The sequence below is a fragment of the Gobius niger genome (genome assembly GCF_951799975.1).
Source record: "Gobius niger genome assembly, chromosome: 21".
NCBI classification, from domain to species: Eukaryota; Metazoa; Chordata; class Actinopteri; order Gobiiformes; family Gobiidae; genus Gobius; species Gobius niger.
Window position 1 is genome coordinate 6,241,580 of NC_136872.1, and position 24,181 is coordinate 6,265,760.

General features: G+C 42.6%; 1 protein-coding gene across 8 annotated transcripts in view; it reads right to left on the reverse strand.

Moving 5' to 3' along the window:
* Window positions 1-24,181, reverse strand: part of nrxn2b (neurexin 2b) — a 1,057,142-nt gene that overhangs the window by 747,009 nt on the left and 285,952 nt on the right. The window lies entirely within an intron of this gene.

A 24,181-nucleotide genomic window follows, 5' to 3' on the forward strand; every position in this document is an offset into this window, starting at 1 on the left:
GGTGTGTGATTTATCAAAACTGGTGTTAATAGTGAGTGGAAAATATATTTGTGGGCATGTTGTTCCAAATGTGTTATTCAGTGTGTATTTTGGTTTTAGAGACCATTATGTAAATGGTGTGACTAAAAAAAATACCAAAATGACTGCTGCTTGTTTTGCACATGGCGAAGCGCTCAGTGTATTACCGCCAGGTATATATTTGACAAGGGAAAGTTATAACAGTTTGTTCTGTTACTTGCCGTCCCCCCTGATCAGGGGGTTTGGTTTAGAGTCAGGGGTTAGGGTTATGATGAGGGTTAGGAACGGTAAATGTCATGCAAGTTGTGTTTCGTTCACACAGATCTTACACATAGTTTTAGAGAGAAAGTCTTGGCTTTCAAATGAGGAATCACACTGGCATATAGGCTGTAAGCTCTCCTGTCAATATACCTTGAGATTAGGATATGCAGAATTGCTAAACCTAACTCTAGCACTAAACTGGAATAAACATGTTAAGCACCACAGTCCAGGTGACAACTTTTGAAAACAGGAATGGTTTGTTTTCTGCCACAGCAGGTTTGACATTTTGTAGGCTCTTGTCAGTGAACAAAAATCCCAAACGAGAAATTTGCTTTCGAATAGAATGGAGACAAACATGTTACAAGAATCCAACTACGTCAGTCAGTCTTGCCAATAATAGTGAAAAATTAACGAAATAATTTTGAAAAAAAAAGAAAAGGAGAAAATTACAGTTACTTAACGTGACTATTGTTCTATGAGTATGTGGCTCGATCATCATGCTTTGCCTTTACATACCACCCAGAATTGCACATACAAAATAGAATGTGACTTAAAAGCTGCCTTCATGTCGGAGTAGTTCATCATAAATTACCCCCAAATAAGCTGTGTTTATATCCAAAGTAACACCCAAGAGAGCAGAACTGGACTTTAATATTTAATAAAACCATCTAATTTTGGAAATGTCATAACTTTAGCAATCATGTGGACATAAATGTCAGTCAAAATTGCATTTCGTGCTCAGACAGACTCTGACTTTTGCAACATTTTACACCACGGGCAAAAAATCCCTCAAAATCAAGATACTATACGGAAAAAAGTGCAGCTAAAAGCATATCTCACTCCAGGCCCTTTGGGCGTCTGCCAGCGGTCGATATGCACACACACGCCCGAGAAGTATCTTTTTAATAAACTTGCATAATTTTCATCTGCAATATTGATCTACGCTCTGTGGTCACTTTTTAATTAAAGACTGGAGCGCGTGGACCTCTTGGCGAGTGTTAACTGTTAAGAACCAGTTTAGAAGGATCAATAGCGCAATGAAGATGAGAAAAGTTGCACCACTTTGCACGGAAGTTAGTCTCAAAGTCCACAGACTGTGTAGTGTTTTCAATATCCAATTTTATGCTTATGTCGGGTTCAAATGTCTTCTCTTAGTATTTTTATTCATAGTTTGTTGAAGCAGTGAGTAAGTAAGGGATAATCGAAAACTAAAGCTCCGCCATGTCAACGCAGAAATATCGGGACACAATTTCCATTTTAAGCCACAACACAAAATCTTTACTGTTGAAAAATGAGTTTTATTATTTTTGCAGATGTGTGCATTATCAAAGTTTCCCAAGTTTCTAAGTTTCCCTTTTCTATCATTAAATTATGCTAATTTGGAAGTTCTTGCAAACACATCGAGAAAATGCTTTCTTTTTTTCTCTAAAATGAGTTTCACTTTTCTATGAGTTAGCAATTGCTTTGGGATTCGTGAAACCACAGCAGTAGCAGGAGTTTGGTAGAGAATGTCACTGTTCAAAACGTGGAAGGTGTTACAACTAGTTGCCATAGGAGGAGTACAGACTACTCTCATATCTGAAAAAGATAATGTTTAATTGGACCACCTTTCGCTTTAATTACATCACACATTCACTATGGCATTGTTTCAAAAGCTTCTGCTGATGATGGGAGAGTGCGACCACTTTTCCAGCACATCCCGAAGATGTGGGGGTTAAGATATGTTAAGATAATCCACGTGTGGATATGATCTCTCTCTGAACCACTCTTTCACAATGTAAGCCTGATGAATCCTGGCATTGTCATCTTGGAATATCCCCGTGCCATCAAGGAAGAAGAAGTCCATTGATGGAATAACCTGGTCATTCAAGATGTTCAGGTCGTCAGCTGATGTCTTTCTTTGGGCACACGGTGTTGCTGAACCTAGACCGTAGTGTAGTATCTGTAGTAACCCCAAATACAGGTTTTGCTCACTTTGTTAGAGCTCTAGACACTTTGTCACTCTTTGAGCTTGTTTGTCTTTGCACACAGCTTTATTCGCCATTGAAGTTTCATATAAAGACACAGTAAAGTTCAGGATTTTTACAAGACACTGTGATTTTGACTTACGAATCCAGTACTTTGTGAATCATGTCCTGATAGAAGAAGAAAATGTGCAGTTTCCGGGTTTATGCGTGCTTTGCGTAAGAAGCAGTGTCTTCAATCACTTCTTTCTTTACGAACCACCAAAGCAAAAAGTTCAAGTCCAGATAGTTACCCCACCCAGGTCCCATATCCCGCCGCCGCGTCCCCGCGTATATCCTTGGCCTGACCATCCTCCCATCATCCCCCACTCAGCGGCAGCCCGTTAACCCTCGCCGCGCGCCAGCTTGTCTTATTTACGGCACCGCTGGGGTCATTGGAGACTTTACTGCCGCCGCCCCTCTCCCTCCGATGATCTATCGCCAATAAACCCGCGCGCTGTGTCCCTCACCAACATGGCCGAGCGACCATAACTTTTTATTTGTACACAGCTGCCAGCCGTGCAGAATTGCACTGGGTCGCATATGCCTCGGAGTACGTCTTTATGTCCAAATGATAGAGCGGCCCGCATTTGACCGAATATGTCTCGAATTGTTCAATTTCACCGTGATTCAAAGCCGCTATTACCGCTATCTTTATGGCCCCGTGTGTATTTCTATATGGCTGGGCTATAGCCGCTAAAAGGAGAGTATCCAGTCTACCGATTGATACGTGAAACTGAGAATCGAGGGGGTGTAAGTTACTATCTCGTTGGAAAAATGATGATATACACCATCATAAACATGTGAAGAAACAAAGGGATGAAGGCGATTGATCCCAGCGGCTGGTTTTCACAAAGAAAGATGACAGAACATGTGTTTATCCTTCAGTGACATGCTGTGTTCATTTGAGTAGAATTTGATTTATACCATTTATACAACATGAAAACTATTGCATTTAGCCTGCAGCGTCACCCTTTAAGTACACGTTCGACCAACTTTGTCTTCGGTATTCCCTTCCGCGGTGATTCAGAGCCGCTATTACCCCTATCTTTACGGCCCCATGTGTACTCCCATGTCAGGGCGAGCTGCAAACGAGCGCGAGTCCAGGTAGGACCGTCGGACTGCGCCTGTGAGGAGCCCGTTTATTGATTGTGTCCATTTCTCCAGCGCCCTTTGTTTCATTGGGTCTATCTGCCGGCGTTGGTGGGGGATGCTCGATCTCACTTTAGGGGCCTGGATGTTGGGATGGTGGATGGGGGGCTGGTTGGATGGTGGATTATAGGCACATGGCAAGGGAGCGGAGCAGTAAAAGAGCCGTGGGACAAATCTGTTCTTCTGGATGGTAAAACGGGCCTGTTGGCACCTCGGGTAAGCGGCGCGAGACTCATTGACAAATGTGCGTCTAAGGTTTTTCCAGTACTATAATGGTGTTGTATATAGTACAATTTTATGTATGTGCTGTATGTTGTAGATTCACTGTCAGTGCATCAAATAGTTAAGGAGCCCCAACGCATAGAGAAATAACTACGGCCTTTCAACTGGCTGAGAATGAGTCGAAAACGCAAAAGTGATAACTGATATCTTTCAAATCTTGTTTTGACAGTTTGTTGAAAAATTAATTGATGATTTATCTATTTTCTCTCTCTCTCTCTTAATATCACCAGAAGTGCCGGGCGATGCCTGACATTTTCGTATCAAACTATACCAGGTAAATACTGGAGCCAGTATCGCTGATTCCGATACCAATACCAAGTACTTGTGTTAATAGGGGAATACATGCACTTCTCTGTCATATATGAATAATAGATGCACTAAATCACTACAGGATTGTGAAATTTAAAGCTTTATTTTACAATTTGAGGGAATTCAGCATTTACTTCGGAGCTTGTCTGTGAGGCGGAAGTGCTATCCCACAACAATCTGCCGAATCAGAAATGTATCGTCTTTTATAACGATGACACATCTGAACAGCTTCGGTGGCCTCACGGATTTGGCAGAAATCTTCACCTTTTATAGGATGTATTTTTTGTCCCTTTCATCGAGAAAGGAGCCATCTGCATTTCACACCAAAAGGTCCATGACTCATCTTCTAAAATACATCCGAGCAGCGAGCCAGCCTTCTCGCTTTACCCATTACTAATACGACCTATTCATGGGTTACGCCATTCATTTAACCAATAAAAAGATGGAAAGATTGTTATTTCTTTTTAACTCGTCTTCCTATGACAATGGAATCCTTGGATGGATTTGTCCAAATGGCAACACCTCATGGATTCTGCGGAAAACTTTTTTTATCGACAATATCTGCGTTTGACACCGCAAAGGTCCGTGACTCATCTTCTAAAATAAACCCAGTGGTAAGCCAGGCCTTTTCCCCTCTCAAACCATCATATTGAGAGGTGGCGTAATGACACATGTGCGCTATGGAACAGAGTGGCAGACAATGGCAGCCGTATCCTGTCCACCAGTGTCAAGAGGAACAAGACCAGGCACACATTTCACATGAGAACAACTCTGGCCTGCTTTTAGCCCCTGTTTGTTCTCTCTGCTAAAGACGCTGACATCAGTCTGCTGTTTTAGTCCAGTGGGGACTGTCTGAAAGAGGTTCTGAGCTTTGGGAGCATACAGTCCCCACTGACAGAGGCTCTAATGGAGGGTCTGAGAACTGTGCCCGTCAAAAGTTTGGAAACTCTTTTAATGTATTAGCTTTTCCTCACTCTCAACACCACTGACATTGTGTGATTCTCATTGCAGACATTAAACTAGGATGAACACATGGAATTATGTCGGGGGTGGAATGTCTCTTTTCAGTGAGCTTCATGAGGTCGTCCCTGAAATGGTTTAACAGTCTGTGAAGTGAAAACCATTTCTGTGACGACATCGTGAAGCTGACTGAGAAAAGGTCAAAAGTGTGTAAAGCAGCTAATCAAGGCAAAAGACGTTTATTTTTGAAGAATCTAGTCCAACTTGGTTTGTTTAAAACGTAATTCCATCTACGTTCATACATAAATTAAAGCCTTCAGTGAGAATCTACAAAGGGTATTGAAATAAAATAAAACCCAATACATAAAAAAAGCGTTTCCAAACTTTTGACGGGTACTTTTCCGGTCTACATTATGCACTCAAAGCTCTTTACATTAAGCAACCACTCACCCACTCACACTCATATTCATACACCAGTGTCAGACACTGGAGGGAAGGCGGGTGAAGTGTCTAAAAATGAAAAATAAAATGAAAATCTACACGTTAGTAAACCTTGCTCGGCCCGTTATCAAGATCATTGACAATCTTCGTGGCTTGTTCAAACTGAATGTGATAGAAGCACATGTTTATGTTTTACTCCCTTTACAATGTCTACTCCAAGAGAACAAGAAACGATAGATCAAAGGAATCAAACTCGTTCTGTTTCAACATTTGAATTGATAATATGGAATAATCCCATGCATTCAGAGAAGAACAGCGTCTATTTGCATCCATTAATCACATTTAAATGACTCTCCACTGCTCTTATTTGCATTTTATAGCTACCCTAACAAGAACAATTAATCCTACTTAGATTTACAAGCAGGATGTTGGGAGTTAATGCCCACAGGCCCGCGGTACGTCCATTTGCATTTTTCATCCTCGATTTCAAATTGTATCAAAGTGCCCACGTTATGCTAAGGCCACGTCTGGAGCTCTTTTATAAGGCTGTCTCCTCTGCAATTCTGCAGAACCAGTCCAGCTCTAAACCCTCGCCTCCCGCTTGGTGATGTCATTAGTTGGAGCCCTCCGTATTAAGGAAGTGCTTAAATCCATGCACTTTCCCTTGACCATAGCATTCCTCAGATTATCAAAACAATATTATTTACTACTAGACCAGATGTAAACCAGTTATACATGTTATACATACACTTTTTCAAAATCAGAAGAAAAACTATATATATATCAAAGTAATCCAGCTCTAAAGTTTTAGAGCTGGATTACTTTGATATATATATTGTTTTTCTTCTGATTCTTCTGATAATTTTTCGTATTCATTTGGGTGAGATACACAGCATAAAATACCAAAGATTTGGTTCCATGTTACGAGCCACCATTTTACCGGATAGAACACCCTAAAGTTTTGATACAAGCATTTAGGCTCCTAATGCTTGTATTGAATCTCTAATACAGAACGTTATATTGCATTTTATTTCTCCCTGGAGCCTGCCGGTGTTATGGCTTTCCAACCGTTTAGCTTATTAGGTGGAATCCAGCGGTAATCGGATCATGATCAAGGCAGAACGCCAGCCGTTTGGCCGTGTTTGCTCACTCTGCTGGAAAATAAGAGCAGTTATGCCGCGTTCGGAACTGCCACCTCGCCGCGGTGGAGTATGGACCCTGCCCGCGGCCTTCTGGGGATGCACTGAATGCACAATCCTAAATCATGCGTCTGTTTGCCATGGGAAATTCTAAAGTGTCTCGTAGAATGGTTGCAGATACAAAGTGACCACATGAGAAATACGTTGAGTGATTTTAAGTTCATAAAAATTGCCAAAATTGTGTATATATTCAGCAACGAAGTCTCCCTAATGGATAGATCCAGGTTTAAACGTATGATTTGATTCTGTTGATATATTAAGATTATTCAGAGGGGATATTATTTAATTTTCTGAACGAGCTGCAGTCGGGAAAGTGCACACTGGCTCACACCGGCATTAAGGCCGTTACAGTAACCCAACCTGGTGGTTACAAAGGTGTGTCTCAAAGTTTTCTTAAGTGGAAAAAACTGGACTTAACGAAAAACCCAAATTGGAAACAACCAGCTTGACAAAATCTGGCAAAAAGCCAAGGTCAGGAGGAGTGCCATTAGGGCCACAGGGGTCCAAAACCATGACTTCAGATTTATCCTGATTTAGGCATAAAAAGTCAGGGGCTTTTGCTTTGATATCGCTGATGCAACAGCATGTGGATCATCCTTCAAAGGCAGATACATTTGACTGTCATCAGCATAACAGTGAAAACTAAGTATTGCTCCTTGTGGCAGATCTAACAGCACCAGGACAACTGAGTGGCCAGCATCAGTTGAGGTACACATGCTCTACACATTTCTAAAACAAAAAATCGATCACCAGATCCATTCTGAGCACTTGTGCACTCAAAGTCTGTTCATCACGGAACCATTGATTTGTTAGCATGTCGTCACTCAGTTTTATCACATACCATTTCCCCTGCTGCCAACATATCCCACTTCAGGAATCAGAGTTCATGAACTGCAAGGTCTTTCGAACAATATATCCCCATATATATCGAAAATTTAAATATATCAGGTGTGCAACAGACTATGTGTAAAGCCCTATTCGTATGGGGTTAGAAGCACCTGGGGACATCAGTAATTTTTTTTTTTTGATGGATTGATAATGAACACTGTGACACTGAATGATGACAACAAGCCTTTTATTCATTCCTGTTGCGAGCGCTAACTATCAGGTTTGTTCATGAGCTTTGCTTTAGTGAGAAAAGCCGCTCTTACCGCACATTACGACAAACGACAACAGAGTCACGTCTGTGGGATTTTGCTCTTCTCATAAAACAGCAGTTTCCTTTCTTCATTATTCTGATTGCTCCGAAACATCCGCCACCATCTAAACTCCTAATGCATTCAAACTTTCCTCAGACCATCCATGTTGGTCTGCCTAATGTTCTAATGTAGTGCTTTGATGGCATATTATTACTATAGCTTCAATGTGGATATAAACATACTGGTAAAGGTATGTTTTGAATTGATGTTGCCCGTATTTAGACTTCATTACCTTTCAAATTACTGACATGGCAGATTCGCACGGGCATAATACTTACTTTTTACCTGAGGTCCCTATAGGTAATTCTATTCCTACGAGAATAGGTCTTAAGCGACAATCATGCATATGTCCACTTCAAAACTTCAAAACATTTATTTTTTCTTCCGAAGTCATTTGCGAAATAGCGAGCCACTATTTTATCTTTTTCCGTCTATTGCCTCCCGCCATTTCAGTCAGCCGAGTGTGTCGAGTTTGCCTGCAACACTCCTGCCCCACACTCTGTCTGACAGCCTGATGCCGGAGCGCGCAGAGAGGGGAAAAGGGAAAAAAAAAGATGGCAACTAAATGGGTAGCTCACTGGGGTCACTGCGCCCCTCTCCGCTCGGCTTTGGAGCGATCCCAAACTAAATGTAGGGGCTACTCCCGGGTCATGTTGTGCTACACGTTCCCATTGCTTTATCTGCTGTCATAAGAGCGGAGCAATGGGCCGAAACGAGAAGGCGAGGCCGCACGCCACCGCGGCGGCTGGGAAATAACGTTGTGGGGAGAAGCGGGGCCGAATTGAAAATCGTCCCATCACTGGGCACAGCCGCTGAGTTTATTAGCACTCCGGCTTGTACTCTAACGACGACATTAGGGAAAAAACATGCATACGTCAGTTGGTTTCGCCAGTTTTCAATAACTGGCTTGGATGTCGCGATGATTGTAATTTTGCAATATTTTACTAACCTTTTCCCGCATGGTACAGTACATTAGAATTTGTCACAAACCAGGGCCAATGGAACTTCATGAGGAAAATAAGGACATTTTTTGAGTTCACAACTGTTCTGTGTAAATAAAAAGAAAACAATTACCTAATACTTTTCAGGAAATAGGCCGTTCAAAGTTCTTTGTATTAACTACGATCAAAGTGATAAAATACTAAAATAAGTGTTTTCAGTCTGGATTTGAACGTTGTCAGAGATGTGTTCAGTCCTGACTCGTACTGTAGTAAAGTGTATTCTCTGAGCGACAGGAAGCCAGTGCAGAGACCTGAGCACTGGACTAATATGGTCGTATTTCCTGGTTCTAGTCAGGACTGCAGCTTTCTCACAGTGAGCAACGGATGGATTACTCTGGTTTAAACACTATGGGCGTGAGTAGACTTTTGTGCAGATGGGGGCGCTATGTACAATCTTCAGCTTTGGTGCAGAGAGTGGGATGGACAGGGGCTGGACAGATGTTTTGCACAGCAGTGGTCCCTCCTCATGCTTTGCCTCCTCCAGACCGTACCAGACTGGAATATTTTCTGCTATTGTGGGTGGCGGTTGGTTTGATCACATTTCTGGAGCATGGAGTTCGCCCCCGCACTCTTTAATACTAGAAGGGGACCATCAATAAATTCTCCCTTCTCATGGACAGTGTTTAACTCACAGTGGGAAAAATAGTGTTGGTCCTTCAAAAGCTCAATAACATGTGCAAGGCTGCGTGCGTCACTGTAAGAGGAGAGCGAAGAGAATGCAGCAAGTGTGTGTTATAGTCGGCACTGCTTGTAGCACACGCCTCAGCCAACCTCTTTTTTCTCTGAGCCATGGCCTCAGGCTACCGGCGAAAGCCCCGGCACACTGTTGCAAGATACTAACTTCGTCTTGAGCAATGCTGTTTTTGTGCTCGGAAGATTGGGCCCGATAGCTCATATTTAGTTTTTTAGATGGTAAAAAGCTGCTGATGTTATTGCTTTGATGGGGTAGTACCGGCTGAGTACGATTAACAGCTTCTGGACCTCAGGCAAAGCGTGTCACTGAATCAACCTTCGTGCCGATTCGAAAGGTTAAGCCCAGCGGGAACATTTGGCCATGCAATTCAAATCCAACTTTTCATTCTTCATAAAGGCATTTCCATATGGTTTAGTCGCTCCCCCAAGCTGTGCTGTGCCTGCTATCCCGAGCAGGTGCGACTGTACCTGCTCCTCCACGACGCAAGAGCTTGTTAGAACTCACGGGTTGATTGGTTGCCAGATTCAAGTTGTGTTTATGCAAGCCAGTGCCTTTTATTTATGCCAAAATCACGGCAATACTGAATTAATAAAAAAAAACCCGCATATTAAAGGTCCTACATTATACTGTATTCCATTTATCTGAAGGGCTTTTGGATATCTTGGCTGATATTTGATTAACGTGGATTGCTATCACTTCAGCTGTGATATTTTCAGTTTTGTGAGAACGATTTTTGTGTATGGAAAGAACACTTTGTGAAAGAATAAGACTGTGTTTTTGACTGGCAGCATACGGACAAAACAATGGTGCGGTGATAAATATGTTTTGAGAGCAAATCTGCTTTGACTATTATCACATTATTCATGTTCAAGTCTAATTTTCAAATTTTCATACTTCTTTCTTCTCTGTCCTGACTCTTTTATTTCTCTCTGAAGTGTATTCCATAAACTAATTCTTGTCACTGTGATGGCTTCAGATTTGAACCTGGCTTTAAAAAAGCAACCAAGCCTCCCCATGTTTAGTCCTGACTCTGGGACCAGTAGGAGGCTAATTTTCTGAGGTTCTCCAACCCCAAGTTGGCTCATATACACTGCCTGACCAAACAAAGGTCAAAAGCTGCTGCAGTTGGTTCAGTAACACTATGTGCCCAGTGAATGAGACAGGCTGATGACCTGAGCATGGAGTGGTGCTGTAATCAAAGCTTAAGGCCGCTCATGCAGTGTCGCTCTTACTGGTGAGAAATACTGCATTATTATATTTTATACTGAAGCAGCTTTGTTTTTGGTCCAAAGCTGCTGATATTATTTAACGTGGCTATCAAAGAGCAGGCCTGAGTCCATTTTTTTCTTGTATAAAGACTCACCAGAGTATCCCATTGTCTTCAGCACTCGTCTTCAAATCTGCACCGTGTCTAAAAACGGACCATCTAAAATTCACTCCTTCCTTTCTTTAGCAGACTCCGAAGAATGTTTTGCGCCGCGTTGCCAGGTAACACAGTACGGGAGTCTGGAGTGACTGTGTGGGCTGATGGGTAGACTGTGTGAAAAGCACTAGTCCTGTAGGGTTTGAGAGTCCGGCGCGCTCAAGTGGCACTCCCATCCACGGAACGGGACGGGATCTTCAAGTGCGTATTTCATGATAAAAGACTGATGAAACACACGTTTTCCCACACGTTTCCGGTCGGTTCTTATGTCTTCGTCCGTATGACGTATTACTGAGTCCTTTGTTATTGTTGTTTAGAGCGGCGGTTCTCAAATGGCTGAGTTTCTTTAAAAAACACTTTTATTTACTTAAATGCCCCTAGTTGTGACCCAACATAGAGACAACTGTGTATGTGTTTTTACCTAATGGGCTGTTTCCACTCGAGCAACATGTGACTGTTTCCACTCGAGCAACACGTGACTGTTTCCACTCGAGCGACACGTGACTGTTTCCACTCGAGCAACACATGACTGTTTGCACTCGAGCGACACGTGACTGTTTCCACTCGAGCGACACGTGACTGTTTCCACTCGAGCAACACGTGACTGTTTGCACTCGAGCGACACGTGACTGTTTCCACTCGAGCGACACGTGACTGTTTCCACTCGAGCAACACGTGACTTTTTCCACTCGAGCAACACGTGACTGTTTCCACTCGAGCAACACGTGACTGTTTGCACTCGAGCGACACGTGACTGTTTCCACTCGAGCGACACGTGACTGTTTCCACTCGAGCAACACGTGACTGTTTCCACTGAAGCGACACGTGACTTTTTCCACTCGAGCGACACTTGACTGTTTCCACTCGAGCGACACGTGACTGTTTCCACTCGAGCAACACGTGACTGTTTGCACTCGAGTGACACGTGACTGTTTCCACTCGAGCAACACGTGACTGTTTCCACTGAAGCGACACGTGACTTTTTCCACTCGAGCGACACTTGACTGTTTCCACTCGAGCGACACGTGACTGTTTCCACTCGAGCGACACGTGACTGTTTGCACTCGAGCGACACGTGACTGTTTCCACTCGAGCAACACGTGACTGTTTCCACTCGAGCGACATGTGACTGTTTCCACTCGAGCAACACGTGACTGTTTGCACTCGAGCGACACGTGACTGTTTCCACTCGAGCGACATGTGACTGTTTGCACTCGAGCGACACGTGACTGTTTCCACTCGAGCAACACGTGACTGTTTGCACTCGAGCGACACGTGACTGTTTGCACTCGAGCGACACGTGACTGTTTGCACTCGAGCAACACGTGACTGTTTGCGCTCGAGCGACACGTGACTGTTTCCACTCGAGCGACACGTGACCTCCGAGTGGATGCTCAGGAGGCATTGATCTTTCTGTCTCGTTATTTTCCTGTGAGTTCGTAGTGGTGTCTTATCCCCCCCCAAAAAAACTGCTCCAAATTAAGATCCAAAAGGCTTCGTCTGCGAACTAAGGTTCTGTTCCGGTAGAGTACCAGTAGTTTCTGGGGAGGAGCCGAGCCTACCCTAACTCCTCCCATTTGGTCTTTTTCTAGGCTGCGAGCCAAACAGAACCTTAGTTCGCTGACGAAGCCTTTTGGATGAGAGGCGAAACGTTCGAGACTCCAACCACTGAGTAGAGAAGACGACTCGAATGCCTTCATTGAAGATGGACAACTCCTGTGCGACTGAGAGCTTACACAGACATCATGCATCTAAATATCTATCCTCGGGGTAGCCGCGGGGTCTTAAATCATTAAAAAGTATTAAATTTGACCATGCCAAATTTAAGGCCTTAAAAGCATTAAATTTAACAAAAAAATGCATACAATTTTCAGTGCATGGGTCTTACATTTTCTTTAATCCTTGGGTTAAATTAGTCACAAAATATGTTTGTCAAAGTATGCCTTAAAATAATGTCAATTTGAGAATTGATGTACTCGCGCTACTTAAAGTCATTACAACAGTGCGGGACAGTTTGCGTCAGTAGGAACAGTCTGTGCTGTTGTGGTAACGCTCACCGCGTGTGGCGCTTTGACATCAGCACCTGAAACTCATTCTCAACAAAGGAAAAACTCCTTGATAAAAGTCTGAAAATCAAGGCCGCGTTGGAAATGGAGCCAAACATACTCTCTAATGTGTTGGACTAGCAGCGCGGGATGCTAACGCTAATGACAGATGATAGGAATGCAGCGCGAAAAAACATGTTTTAGGTACATCTTAAAATAATGCGTTTTGCGATTCAAGTGAACAGCAGTTTATCTAACTTTTATAAACGCTGTGTCTCTGTTGCGCGGTGTTCACCTGACATGGACCCACCTCGTCGGTGTGCGAGTGTGGGAGGCGAGTACTGTGAAGCTAGAAGCATGTCCCGAGTCCTGACGCTTCAACTGCGACCTTCGACAAGCAGCACAACTTTAAACACGGCCCTTTGTCATGTGACTGATACGCTCCTCCAGAGGTTAGACTTGAAGTCCTAGCTATAGTCTACAGGACTGATTTACCAGGGTTTAGTCTGATACTGACTGAAATACTGCCCACTCTTGATAAATTACTATATAACCAACTTAGTCTAAAGCATGAAATGAAATACATTTGTCAAACTGTCCAACTATATCCTTCTGCCTATACTAACTTCATTATTTTGACTAGCAACTACCATTTAGATTCTTTTTTTAATTTAACGTATAATTTATTTCATAGAACGAGAACAAATAGCATTTTTTAACCCGCGATAGTGGCATTAAATTTCACCGTGATGGCGTTAAAAAGATATTTAAAAAGTCTTACATTTCACTAGGCCAAAGCTGGAAGGCCCCAAACCACTGCCCAGGTTGCAGTGTGATAGCTCCGGCCCTGCTCTATCTCTGGATCCCAGCCAGAAACAGTCCCCCAGTTACCCCACTGGTTTTCAGCAATAATCCACACACTGTGCCCGATCAGCTGTTCCTTACTAGCGCGATTGTCTCCAATTAAAAAAATGACAAAAACTGCTTTAAAGACTATGAGAGGGCTCAAGTCAGTCTTTTATGCCAGTTTTTGGGTCATTTCAAAGACAGGTGGCAACTTGACGCTCAACTGTGGAGGGGAAATGTCCACACATCCATGGCAGTTACAGGAAAAAAAAAAGAAGAAGCTGCAATTCATTTCATTCAGCTTTATCTATAAGCGCTAAGATTGCGGAGTACATCTTCCTTTTACAATAGCCTCAGTAGCCAGTGACCTTGAGTTTGCTTCCTCTCTCATGCCGTATTGTATCTCTTATTTGTTGCGCCTAACCATTCTTTGCAGCTAAAAAAAAAAAAAAAAGAAGAAGAAAAATAGCTTCCCGCATGCACTCAAACTGTGATCCCTCTGGTTGTCTGCTCGGGCACATCTCCTTCAGAAAGCCGGGTCCATCTCGCCTCTAATCCGCTGGACCGGATGCTGAAGCTGCAGCCCGGTAATTCAACAAATCCCCTCCTGCAATCGCAAAAGCCGCACCTCTCCTCGGTGTCAAGAGCCTATTGACACGGCACACGCCTGCGCCCGCACACAAGCACACACACCGCACATGCTCCCGAGGATCCGGGGCAATAGGCGCACTGCTGGTTAGAGATGGGGACAGGGGAATGATATAAAGGCTACGCACTAAGGAGCATTTATGATACATTTGTAAAGGACTGGTGCTGTCACTGTGTCTTTAAGGGAAGTCATGGATGGATAAGGTTAGGAATAAGGATTTTGGATTGTTGTGTTAGGTTTAAACATTCATCATCTGCACAATATTGTAAGTCAGTCCTTTAGCGTGTAGAAGTAAAAGGCGAGGCTAGTCTGCACCATCACCCGCTCCAACCACCGATCCCCGATCTACTAAACACTTTACCCCTCGTTCTCTGCTTAAAGGAACAGGCCACCATTTTTACATACTGAGATATGTTCTTACCTGAACTTAGACGAGTTGATGGGCACCTGTCTGGTCAGTATATTCCTATAGCTCCACACAGGGGTGAAGTTAGAAGCGACCAGGCTCTTCCACGGGCACGCACAAAGCCCAGACAGGTACACATCAACTTGTCTAAGCTCAGGTAAGAACACATCTCAGTATGGAAAAACAGTGGCCTGTTCCTTTAATGAACGGACTTCACGCTCTACCAGAAGTGTGAAGACTATGGTAGTCTTGGCAAAAGGAGGCAAAAGGACACAAAAGTGGGCAGGGTGGAATAGGGTGAATACACTGCCTGACCAAAAGTAAAGTCGTCCCCTTGGATTTGACTGACTGTTACGATCTGGAGCTGCTGCAGTTGGTCAGGTCTAGGCACAACATACAATATGCTCAAAGAATGAGACAGCTGTGATTGACAGCCAGAGTCCAGATCTTAGCCCTATTGAGAATCTTTGCTGGCGACTTTTTTCTTGTTCAGGCAGTGCATGATCTCAAGGGATTTTAGGGATTTTTTTTGAAAACTTCAATAGTTTGACAGCATTTTCAGCAGTTTTAACTTTGACAGATATTGGATCTCGAATGTTCCTCCCAATCATCCTGAGGGCCAGAGCTTCTATGCAAGATGACCATATTCTGACGTAAACTATCGCTGTTACCAGGTGAGAGACTTTCATATTACTCTACGTTGCACAGTGTTTTTAGAAAAGCATTTCTGCCCTCTCCTACTCCCTGCTTCCTCTTCCTCAGCTTCGATACCACCTCATGAAGCCGCGACGGAGCGCTTTGAGCTCTCGAGACGGAGACAGCCTCACCCCACCGCACAATCGCGAATGAGACAAAAACTCTCGTTTGCCTAATCACTTATCAGCAGTGGCGCTGGCAAACTGGCCCTCTTTATTTCTCCTCTTCTCCGGCGCCCCCGTGAGTGAAAAGCGTCCACGTTTGATAGCTTATTTCATTAACTGCCTTGTTTTTGTTCCCGAACACAACAGTGGCGCCGCTAACAACGTGTAATTTTAGCATCCAATTTAATCCGCGGCAACCAGAAGGGCGAAGTCACAGTGGAGCCGGCGCAAAAAAATACAAATGGAAGTCTGCAGTGATCAATGATTCATAAATGGTAATAGTTGGAGCTCTGTTGTTCTCCTGTGTTCTTTTTTTGCATGTTTTCCTTTATGGCTCTCAGCGTTTCAGAAGCTCTAACAGTTGGCTATAACAGGCCTAACAGGCTGATCATACATTTTTTTTTTTTGCTTCTGTCCTCTACTGGTGATACAGAGTGAAACTACAATTGAGTCCATTTGATCAAGGAGTGACTTCATACTTTTGTTGCACTAAAAAAATAATAATTGGCGATTAAACACACAAATCGGCAACTGGACTGGGTTGGTTGGGTTGAAGACATTTCCCATCTTCCTTGAAGTTTCAGTGCAGCTATCTAAGAAGAATACCAGAATGCCTGCTGGGTCCTGAGACAGGACTCTAGAAAACTACTTACATGATGAATATGATCATTTAGTTTCAATGTTGCAGACAATGATAAAATAGCTACCTACCCCTAACATGAAATAACTTAAAGCACCCTTTAGTGCTTGTGTACCCCCATGGAAAACACTGCTCTATTATGAATGTCTTAGGTTGGTTTCGGAATTACTTAAAGGAACAGGTCACAGTTCTTCCATACTGAGATATGTTCTTACCTGAGCTTAGACAGGGTGATGCATACCTGTCTGGTCTTTGTGCGTGCCCATGGAAGAGGCTTCTAACTTCACCTCGTTTGGAGCTATAGGAATATACTGGGAGAGGCCAAATGCTAGCAACATCTTTGGTCTTTTTGCGTGACTGAGGGCACACAGTTCTTCCATACTGAGATATGTTCTTGCCTGATCTTAGACGAGTTGATACGTACCTGTCTGGTCTTTGTGTGTGGCCGTGGAAGAGCGTGGTAGCTTCCAACTTCAACCCCGTTTGGAGCTATAGGAATATGCTGGGAGAGGCCAAATGCTAACAACATCTTTGTTGTGCATGACTGAGGGCACGCACAAAGACCAGACGGGTACATATCAACTCGTCAAGCTCAGGCAAGAACATATCTCAGTATGGAAAATAGGTGGCATGTTCCTTTAAGTTGTGTATAGCATGTATCTTCTTTTAAAGAGTTCGCAGTGGGACAGTAACCCCAATACGTGGGATCATACGGTTTGACTAGAACTCCAAATTAACCATGTTTTATTTCCAGTACTTTTCCAACTGAAAGAAATGATACTTTAAAGTTACAGTGCATCAGCGTGCCTACAACTCTTTCTGTTTCTTCCATCTATAACTGAAGTACAACCGTTTGAGCACTGAGCAGCGTTTGTTTACCCAATCAACTCGACAGGCACCTGAAAACCTTTGCAGTTGTTCCCTGGATTGCCCGCTTGTCCACACAAAGGCCGCCTGTGCTGTGATAAATCATAAATGGACTTCAAAGTGAGTCAAGGCATGGGAAAAGAAACAAAAAAAGAAAAAAAAAGAAAAATGAAAATAACGCTGATTGAAGAGTGGCTCAATGGCCGGCTTAGATGTGGACGACTTCTCTGTGCACCGGCGGAAATGGCCGCGCCGAGAATACTTTGAACACCTTTCTAGGTCTCCACAAAGCGGTTTAGTGTCGTTTTTTTTCCTTCTCTCCTTTTTATTTTTGTTCCCCACAACATGGGCGCTTTCAGTTGGAAACCGCCACGTGGCTGTGGTAGAGCTGTGGCCGCGATGACTCCAAGGAGCATGTACTCAGATAATCGTTTTAAGATGACGACAGTTATGAAAAGAGACAGACTCGCTTCTCTCACCTGCTGCTCCTGCACTCTCTTTTATTATCAGCCTCACCATGAGCTCAGTTCCACACTTTATATTAGGATTTTAATGGAGTTTTCAACATGTATGACGGTGGAAGATGAACTAATCAAGCAAACTATTATTAGGCTGTTTGGAGGGAACTTTCAGATGTTTCTAGATCAATGATTGTACTGCCAAGAGGTACTTGGAGCAAAGGCCCAACTAAGTAAACGTTCAGATTTGGAGTACGTGACCTGTAGACCTTTCTCACTGACACACCAGGTCATTTTCTCATCAGTTTTGATAAAGTTTAAGATCTGTTTTAATGTTCAATGAGTCCTAAGTTTGGACAAGAGCAGCCTTTTCCGATATGAAGTAGGTGAGCATAAGAAACGTACCCCTAACTAATCCGTCTAACTTTGTGCTGAATTTCACGCATTTATGTTTGCATTTCGGAAAATGATCATCTAAATTAAGCGTACTGCTGACGAGAAACTGTTTTTGAAGCTCCTAGGCGAGGTTCTTTCTAGTTTATTCGGCTTTAGATTTAGCTAAAGCACGATTTAGCTAACACGTGTCATGACATTAAACATTCGATTAACAATTTATTTTATGTTTAAAGCAAAACAAATCATAGAATTTGGAGCCTGATGTGTCCGGCACGGCTACGTTCAACTTCAAAATATAATCCACACGGTTTGTTTAGATATGCAGACGTCAATTCTAATCTCAGTTTACAAGATTGATAGCTCTAGTTCCAACAAAATGGAATATATAATATAGTGATTGTTTTCCTCTACACATCCGGGAATCTCGGAAATTCCCTGGATGTTTGGAGAGCCCTGTAGACCTGGATGAATGAGTGTGAGACTGTCGGACAACGGATGCAAATGTGTTCATTAACATGCAGTGTCCCTACCAAAAAAAGAAATATATAAAAAGTGAAAAAATAAATAAAGTGTGGTGCCCCCATCTTGAACCTCACAGTCTTTGTTGTGGTAAAATCCTGCAATGGAGGAGGGGGCGGCTCGTCCATGCAAAACGTCATGTGCAATACATAGTTTCAAATTCTGTTTTTTTGTTTTGACATGCCTTCATGGGCTTCCACCACAGTGCTCGTCTGACCTGCTGCACGCTCCCTCAGGTCTGCAGATCTCTGTCTGCTCACGGTCCCAAAGACGAACAGGAAACAGAGAAGACTGTGCTTTTTCTGTTGTGGTACAAAATGATGGAATGAACTGCCCTTGCGTCTTAGGCAGGTTGATTCATTGTCTGTTTTAAGGTCATCTCCAGGTCTTTTGATTGAAACTGACATGTGAATCTGTAATGATTATGATTTTGTCATTGCCTTTGTATCTGTTAATGTCTATTTTTTTTTAACCTTTTTTCTGTTTACCCTGCTGTACATACTGCACTTTGGTCAACAGTGTTGTTTTTAAAGTGCAATACAAATACAGTTCCATACTTAAAAAAATACTTGCAGGACTGCCGTTTTGTTAACTCACGATTTGTGTACTTGTGTGATGTCTTCTTTGGTGCTGTCCTGTAAGCCCAATGTGGAGGGGCCTCGAACGTGGGCCTACGGACTGAACATTGTATGTACACGAGTCATTAAGTTATATGGACTTCTTATTTTAAACTTGGAACCAGAGGTTCCGCTAGCCTTTTTTTTTGCCGGCCACTTTGGCCGGCTGGGTCTTAAAATGTCGGCCATTCACAAGAATTACCAGCCATTAAATAATATACACATAATGAACGTGGCTTATTATCAATTCAATAGCAATCTACATTTAGACAGAGCGCTACACGAGTGCTTTATTGGGTCCAAAACATGGCTATTGCTGATGAAAAAATGACGTGTGAAAATGCAGCTCAAATCCAAACATAAAGTTGTGCCCGTGGAGACAATGGAGAGCGGCAGGTGTCACGCGGACGAAGCCTATTCATCTGTACTTTAACTCAGACAGAAGTAGCCGATATCTATGACCCTAACGCTGTCCTTATCCATGTCTGACCACATCAGCTGCACAGTGAGGGTTGGCCTTTAAAGTACATCAGGTGTAAAATAATGATTAAGTCTGTCACCGCTGAAATATTATGGAGGGACAAATCGAGCTCTGCCGCGCTCTAGAGTGTCTCCCACACCGGTAACTAAGCCGAGGCGTCTGCGCAGACACCGGTAACTAAGCCGAGGTGGTCTGCGCAGACACCGGTAACTAAGCCGAGGCGTCTGCGCAGACACCGGTAACTAAGCCGAGGTGGTCTGCGCAGACACCGGTAACTAAGCCGAGGCGTCTGCGCAGACACCGGTAACTAAGCCGAGGCGTCTGCGCAGACTGACCGAGGGAAGCGCCCCTTAACGCGGCCACTCTCCCAGGGAGAGCCAGTGCAGGACAGCGCGTCAGTCAGACTGACCACACGCTTGTTTAAAGAATATCCTGATCAAAAGTGTTCTTAACACAATTTTATAAAAGTAAATGTATCTGGAGTTCACTGTTTTCTTGGAAAATGTGACGAAGCACAAAGAGAAAATCCTTTCATTTCCAGCGTGACGATGGCGCTTCAACTGCGCTTTGTGAAATGGGCTGAATCGAAACTTTTTTGATAAAAACATTGAACCTTTCTTAAATATTTGGGGCTGTCTCAAAAACACTTTGTTATGTTAGTCACTGACTCAGGTGACATGTTGCATTTAATATATTTTTCTATATTCTCTCCATATTTTTTACTGTAGGCCAATTTGGCCGACAGTCCGGCTAACGAAGACTCTGCTTGGAACTAAGAAAAAGAGAACTTAAAGAGAAACCTTACTAAAATGTATTATTTTAAGTATGGAAGACAAAGAAAGACGGGATTTGATCCGGCCTAGTTCTGTTTGTTCCGATGTCACTGCTGGAAATATATGTGATTTTGTTCAATAAAAAAGACACTGATTGAAAAAAATGACACTTTTATATCAAAACTAAAAAAGACAAAAATAAAAGTCTGTGAAGCTGCTGTGTTTTGCCCGACTTCAAAAAGGCTCTCCATTTAACTGTGGACAAAGTGTGCTTCCCTTAGCCGCGGTTGGAATAACATGACGTGATGTTCAGGCTGTGTTAAATGGGCCGTGTGTGCTGTTGCGAGGCACGGCTGCTCTGTTCTTTTAATCACCTAATAATAGCATTAGTTGATTAATCTAGCCACTGATTATCGAGGTCAAAGTCACAAGAGCAGCACCAAACTACGGAATGAACAAAACTCAACACCGCTTAGTTTTATGTTGAACTTCAGTGAGTAGTAATCACATTTATGTTTTCAGCTGTGAGGACTGGAGAGGAGAACGCTGCACACTTACAAAGTCAATTGCCAACAGTAAAAATAGCGGAGAAAGTATTTAGTTTGTTGTGTATGGAGAGAAAGCAGATTTCCAAACAAGGCGAGCTTGTCCTGGAGCCAAACAATGATGTTGTCTTATTTTATTGAAAGCTTAAGGCCCACGCCGGGTCTGAATGAATAATTAAAAGGGCCGGCAGCCGAGGTGGAAGGATGAGATAAGTGGAGAGGAGGCATCCACCCAAACGTGTTTAACCACTGGACATCTCGCAATGCTTTGAAAAAACGCTAATTAAACCCATATTTACACAATGATCTTATATTTTATCAATCAATCTGACTATATTATACACTATAAGCTTTAAAAAAAAATGTGAGTAGTATTTCAATACACGTACATCGTATGGTGCAAGCTTCACTTTCTCATCTTTGAACTAAAAGAGTTAAGTCTGGGATATCATTTTAAGTTTATACACTTGCAGAAATATTATTATGTTAAATAGTAATCTGTCAAGCCCCGGGGGAAATGCACGTAATAGATGACCACTATTCTACAGCCATTTTTGTCCCTCATTTAAACATTTTGTATTGTTATTCAGCGCTTGAACTTCACAGCAAGACAGTTCTGTGTGGAATTAGAGAGTTCTCCCCATGTCTGCAGAGTTGTCCCTTAACACCATAAACATGTTGACGGATGAACGACGTCTGTGTCACCAGTTTACCAACACCCTGTGTGAAGGTAATGAATTTAGACAAACAAATCCCCTGCAAATAAGATTACATCCATTTATTTATTTCTTCCAAACAGTTTGACCAAACGAGAGAAAGTGCTGTTTTAAATGCACAACGCAGCACACCATATTAGTCAAACGTGGGTCGATTTAATTTTCTTTTTTTTTCCCTCTTAGAATGAATAAAATATGACACGTTGTGGTCCGAAACAAATGAGTCACAATGTTTGAGAAAATGTTTTTGTTTTATACAACATGTTTTATGCTGTGGTTATGATGTAAGTCCATTGCGTTGATGTAGTATTAATCTCCAGGTCAACCCACTGAAGGACCGATTCATGTACCATGACCTCAGGCAGCTGAACTCTCTCCCTTCCCTGCCCTCGATCCTTTCAGAACATGCAAAGCCCACATTGGAAATGTCCCACTTTCAGCTTTCCATGAGCCACTCAACCACCCAGAATGATCAAACTCCTTCCCAGGGGCCCCTCAAGGATAAGTCCTCGCCCCCACTGTATACATACAGAATTTGTAAACAAGGCTCTATTTATTGAGTTTTAATTTATTGCTAGCACCAAGGGTTTGAGAACACCTCATTTAAATCTACAGTATCAGCATTATACGTGGTACAACAAAAAATAAAGCTAGTTTTGGATCTTTTAACACTTTTATATCAAGGTATAATGTTGTCTTCGTAATCCCTCACCTTACAAAAGCTATATGTGATAAAAAGGTGAAATTGTACTTCTTGTTTACTCCTTACTATAGCCAAACCACAGGAATAACTTTTCACGCGTCCCTATACCTCCCATTCTAACAAAAAAATAGCCTGTAAAAATCATCATAAATCACCATGCTGCACAGTAGAGTGGGGATCATGCACACAGTGAAACAGCTCCATATCTTATTCATGAAGGAAGGTGGAGTGCACCGCCTCGAGGTAAACTTTGCATCCAGTACTTACACACCACTCTTTTGTTCGAACATGAAAGCGCTGGGCCTTTGCTTAATGGATTCTTTCGATATTACACTCCCGGTTCTCTTTTGCAAGAGAAAATACACATACTTTTTTATGTATTACATTTTTGTTTGGTGTCGGTGTCTTTTGGAGAACTGAATAAAGTATCACATGGTGGTACTTGATTATAGTTTAATTTGACTAGCTGATATTTGGCGAGAAACGTTTGTGAACCACTGCTTAGAAAATGCAGATAAAGGTGTCTGCTTTTCTCTTTTTTACTTTAATCCCTAGACCACATCAACAGTTTAGCTAGCCCACACTTGGAGAGCTTAGAGTGCACGTTGTTAAGTTTTTGTAGCAGCACCTTTGCAACAGCAGCTCATGAGTGCTGATGCAAATGGAGATGATGTGAAGATACAGCAGATGGCACGCTTATTGGCTGGAATTTGAATTTTTAGGATCTTATTCTAATATGCTTGATCACATTTACATTACATTTACTTTTGCAGTTTTTACTTATTGTGAGTGTGGAGGCTGCACAAATACTTAAAGAAATCTAGTTGACTACATTTCAGAGGAAGAAAATTGGACCTTACTTTATTTTCAAATAATGCTGATGCAATTTTTTGCTCTCATTATGAAAGAAATATGCACCATATTTAGCTACAGATTTTTTTTCCACCACTTGTTGTAACAGCGTCTAGAGCAATGACAATAACAGCCAAACACGGGTTTTTTTTAATCCACTGGACACACTCTTCTAGAGCAGTGGTTCCTAAAGTGCAGTCTGAGGCCCCATGGGAGCCTTAGAAGCACTACAGGGGCCCGCCCAAAGCTATATATATTTTGAAAGTAAAAAATACATTGAATTGCTGAAATGTACCGCCTTCAGTCATTGTTAGATGAAGAAGAAGATCTTTATTTATATAGCGCCTTTCACAGACATGGTCACAAAGCGCTTCACATGAGACAATTGTACATTCACTCCATACTGGGTGGTGGTAAACTACGTTTGTAGCTTCAGTTTCCCCTGGGGGAGACTGTCAGAAGCGCTTTCGCGACTACACACGTCTGCGCCAACGGACCCTCTGACCACCACCATACAATCACTCACACACATAATTCATCCTGGCCTATTGTGCATGTTTTTAGATATTGCTTTCCATGTAAATGTAAAATCATAATAAATGTCTTTGAATAGAGTAAATTATTATTATTTCCAAGTGAATTTCAGATTGATATGGGGCTCTAGTACAGATAAGCAAGCTGAATAATGAAAGAAAGAATGACTGGAGGATAACTTTGGCACTTGTTATACGTCTTTTGTATGCTAACATCGTCGTAGGGACCTAGTGCGGAACACTCAAGCAAGCTGGACCTGTCTGCTTTTGGTGAGTATGTTTATGCTACTTTATTCTACAGTGGGCTTGTAGTCGATCTGTTTACACAGTGTT